This window comes from Babylonia areolata, chromosome 4 (genome assembly GCF_041734735.1).
Source record: "Babylonia areolata isolate BAREFJ2019XMU chromosome 4, ASM4173473v1, whole genome shotgun sequence".
NCBI lineage: Eukaryota > Metazoa > Mollusca > Gastropoda > Neogastropoda > Buccinidae > Babylonia > Babylonia areolata.
The window spans coordinates 45076268-45081157 of record NC_134879.1 but is presented as its reverse complement, the minus strand read 5'-3'; positions in this window follow the sequence as shown (position 1 = coordinate 45081157).

Genomic DNA, 4890 nt, shown 5'->3' with positions numbered 1-4890 from the left:
TGGGGGCGCTAAACGTTTGGGATTGACATACCGTATGACTAAATCACCAATAAGCAACATCATCGCTGTCTTGGGAACAGGCATATGGGACAGGAGAATTCCAAGTGGGGGATGGTTTCCGGACTGCAGAAATTTCGCTGTGACTTACTGCTGGAAGCAATGCCGAGTCAGCGAGTACAGAAAAAGCATTTGCAGTTGAAACACTGCACAACACCATCACTCCAGTCGTTTAGAACAGGGGCGAGGGAGCTGACATAAATTATGTGTTCTGACTATCTTGAACAGAAGACAGTTTGGGATCTGGGTGTGACACGTGCCGACTATTTGACTCTACAGCACATTCTATAGAGGAGGAGATATTTGAAGCAGCAGACTGACAATCACTGTCACAGGGAATGGCAGGGAACATGATCTTGTTCTGTTCGTGTTTCAACACCTGTCCTGATGGTATTGTCACACACTGTGTCTGATATGGTATGTAATTCAGCACATTATTCTCGATTAATTCGATATGAACATGGACCATTGAAATGTTGTCCACACACACACACACACACACACACACACACGCACAGATACAGTTTAGAAGATAAACTCAACACGTGGTTCCGGCTCTTCAAGTTTATATCGAAATGAGCAGGGGCCATTGTTCACACACACACATGCACACCGACACACACGCACACACACACACACACACACACAGAGTCCTCCGAGAGGGAGGGAGATTCAGAAGATGCATTGTTGTCAGTGCACAATTTGAACATATAGACATGCGCACGCGCACGCGCGCGCATACACACACACACACACACACACACACACACATACACACACAGAGTTTGTCTGTCTCTGTCTGTTTGTCTGTCTCTGTATCTGTGTGTGTGTGTGTGTGTGTGTGTGTGTGTGTGTGTGTGTGGAGCCGGTGATTTGCATTCGCGATCTCCAGAATGTAAGCCTGAAAAAAATATATTCAGCCATTTGATCTCCCCATGCAGGCATCGAGCCAAAGAATTGAATCTACTCCTATTGAAGAACAGCTGACAGCTGTCTTTCGAAAGCCGGTGCACAGTTAAGCTGTTGCATTGGTAGGGACCGAAAACAAAGTGCATGTCATGCCCCAGTAGCCAACTTGGAAACAATGAGGAGGTAAAGTCGTGTTATTCCAGCTGAAAAGGCTTGCCCTCTCCCTCTGTCTCTGACTCTCTGTCGCTGTCTCTGTCTCTCTGTCGCTGTCTCTGTCTGTCTGTCTGTCTCTCTTTCTCTCTCCCTCTCTCTCTCTCTCTGTGTCTCTCTCTGTGTTGTGATGTTGCTGTTTTCAGCCGTAATCAGTTGCGTGCTGTCCTCCCATCCCAGGATGAAAGGGTTCTGTTTATAGTTTAACACTGAGGTCTACAAACGATAGGTACTACTGATCAGTGGTATAAGTGTCTGTGTGTGTGTGTGTGTGTGTGTGTGTGTGTGTGTGTGCGCCGTGTGTGCGTGTGTGTGTGTGTGTGTGTGTGTTTCTTGTGTCTGTGTCTGAATCTGTGTAGTGTGTGTGCGTGCGCACGTGTGCCGTACAGTATGTGCAGAGCTTGCGTTCATGTGAGTGTGTGCGCGTGCGTGTGCGCCATGAGCGCGCTTGTATCTCTCTCTCTCTCTCTCTCTCTCTCTCATATATATATATATATATATATATATAGAGAGAGAGAGAGAGAGAGAGAGAGAGAGAGAGAGAGAGAGAGCCCATGCAGAGAGAGTGCATATGTCAACTGCTGTGTGTGGTTCGTCCGTCGGGTTCGACGAGGACCATCTCATCCTCCTGAGGGGAGGACTGGGGGGGGCGGGGCTATGTGGGTGCGCAGATGACTGGTCAGGCCAATCCGCGCCCGGAAGGTTCTGACGCAGTGTGGACAGGGGATGGTGGCCGGCTGTCGGGGACTTGCTGGCACTGCTTTTCCTCAGTGGCCTGTCTGCGTTGCTCTGCTGCAGCGATTCTGTTGGCCTCACAGGATTTGGCACCTTTGTGGACAGCTGAACGCCACTTTGGTCTGTCTATTGCTTTTAGCTTCCACGTGTCGTGGCTGATGTTGAAGGCCTTCAGAGAAGCTTTCAGAGTGTCTTCAGTTGAAGCGCTTCTTTTGGCCTCCATGGGAGCGCTTGCCATGTTGAAGTTCGCCGTACAACAGTTTCTTGGGGAGCCGGTGGTCTAGCATGCGAACTACATGGATGCCCAGCGCAGCTGCGCCTGAATCATGATGGTGTAGATGCTGGGCAAGTTTGTACGAGTGAGCACCTCTGTGTCAGGGATCTTCTCTTGCCACTTTATGCCGAGAAGTTTTCTGAGGCTGATGGTGTGGAAGTGGTTCAGCTTTTTGGCGTGGCGTTTGTAGACCGTCCATGATTCACATCCATAGAGCAGTGTGGTGAGAACTATGGCCTTGTATACTTTGAGCTTCGTCTCCAGGGTGATGCCTCTCCTGTTCCAAACATTCTTATGGAGTCTGCCGAAGGCAGCGCTGGCTTTGGCGAGTCCAGTGGCATTCACCTCGTCGTCGATGACAACTGTGCGACAGAGTGTACTGCCCAGGTATGTGAACTTGTCCACCGCGTTCAGCTGTTGCCCGTTGATGAAGATGTTTGGTTCAACGTAAGGCTTTCCTGGAGCTGGCTGGTGCATCACCTCAGTCTTCTTTGTGCTGACTGTGAGGCCAAAGTTGTCACAGGCAGCAGAGAGCTTGTCGACGCTGTGTTGCATGTCAGCTTCGGAGGCAGCGTTGAGAGCGCAGTCATCAGCAAACAGGAAGTCGTTGACGGTGTCTGTCCTCACCTTGGTTTTTGCTTGGAGCCTCCTGAGGTTGAAGAGTGAGCCATCTGTGCGGTACCTGATGCCAATGCCTACGTCAGCGTCTCTGAAGGCATCTGTCAGCATGGCTGAAAACATGAGACTGAACAGGGTGGGGGCAAGAACACACCCTTGCTTGACTCTGTTGGAGACAGGGAATAGTTCTGAAGTCTGTCCGTTGTCTTGGACTCGGGCCAGCATCCCATCGTGTAGTTGCCGTATGATGGTGATGAACTTTCTGGGACATCCGTACTTCGCCATGATTCTCCAAAGGCCATGTCTGCTAACAGTATCGAAGGCCTTGGTCAGATCGACATAGGTGGAGTAAAGGTCGGCGTTCTGTTCCTGACACTTCTCCTGGAGCTGCCTGGCAGCAAACACCATGTCGATAGTCCCACGTTCTTTCCGGAAGCCACACTGGCTCTCTGGTAGGAGACCTTGCTCATGAGGTGCGCTATGAGACAGTTGAGTAGCACTCTGGCCAGAGTCTTGCCTGCAACGGACAGCAGGGATATTCCACGATGGTTGTCGCAGGCCTGACGATTTCCTTTGCGCTTGTACAGGTGTATGATGGAAGCGTCTTTGAAGACCTGTGGAATTGCCTCATGCTTCCAGATGAGCTGGAACAGCTGATGAAGCTTCTCAGTCAGCGCCATACCACCTTCTTTGTAGACCTCAGCTGGAATGGAGTCTGAGCCAGGGGCTTTGCCATTGGATAGCAGACGGACAGCTTTCTGGGTCTCCTCCAAAGTTGGAATGGCATCCAACAACTCACTGACTGACACATGGGGAAGTCGGTCGATGGCTTCATCATTGAAGGTAGAAGGACGGTTCAGTACACTGTCAAAGTGTTCAGCCCATCTTTCAAGGATCCCGTCCTTGTCAGTGATTAGGGTAGAACCATCAGCACTGAGTAGTGGAGCAGATCCGGAGGTGGTGGGACCGTTGACTTCTTTCAGGCCGTTATAGAAGTTCTTCATGTCGTTCCTGTCTGCAAAGCCCTGGATCTCATCAGCTTTGTTGCTCAACCAGGAATCCTGCATCTGCCGCAGCTTCAGCTGGATGGTGCTGCGTGCGCTCTTCAGTATGTCTTTCTTTGACTGTGATTTGGGATCTTCAATGTGGGCTCTGTAGGCTTGGCGTTTGTCTTCCAGCAGCTGCTTGATCTCAGTGCAGTTCTCATCAAACCAGTCTTTGTGCTTCCTGGCAGAAGGCCCCAGGCACTCCATGGCAGTGTTGTACACTGTCTCATGCAGTGCGCCCCATGCTGCCTCCACATTCTGGTTGTCCAGCACTGTGGACTCAAGGCGTTCCTCCAGGGTGTCAGCAAAGCTCTGCTTGATGTTGCCTAGCTCCAGCTTGTTGACATTCATGCGTTTGGGTGCTTTCATGCCCTGAGGCCGTCTCTTGGGCTGGATGCGGAGGTTGAGTTTGGAGACGATAAGGCGGTGGTCTGTCCAGCACTCGGCGCCGCACATGGCCCTCGTGACTCGTACGTCCTGCCTATCCTTCTTCCTGACGATGACAAAGTCGATGAGATGCCAATGCCCAGAGCGAGGATGCATCCATGACGTCCTGTTACGGGTAGGGAGGCAGAAGACGGTGTTTGTGATAAGAAGGTCGCGCTCAGCACATGTCTGGAGAAGTAGTTGACCATTGCTATTACAGTTACCAACCCCATGCTTCCCAATCACGCCTTCCCAGGAGGTGCTGTCACAGCCAACTCTCGCGTTAAAGTCACCAAGAATGATGAGCTTGTCTGCGTTGGGAACAGTGGTGATGACAGCGTTCAGGTCCTCGTAGAACTTGTCCTTGATCTCATCCGGATTGGTCATGGTGGGCGCGTAGGCGCTGATAATGGTGGTAAACTTCTTCCCGTTGCATAAAGGGAGTTTCATTGTCATCAGGCGATCGTTCACTCCTTTCGGGGGACCAGCCAGCTTGCCAACGAGAGCTGTCTTCACTGCAAAGCCAGCTCCAGCCTCACGTCTCTCCTCAGGTCCGCGACCACTCCAAACGAAGGTATAGCCTGCGCCTTGCTCACAGAGTTCGCCTTCTTCTGC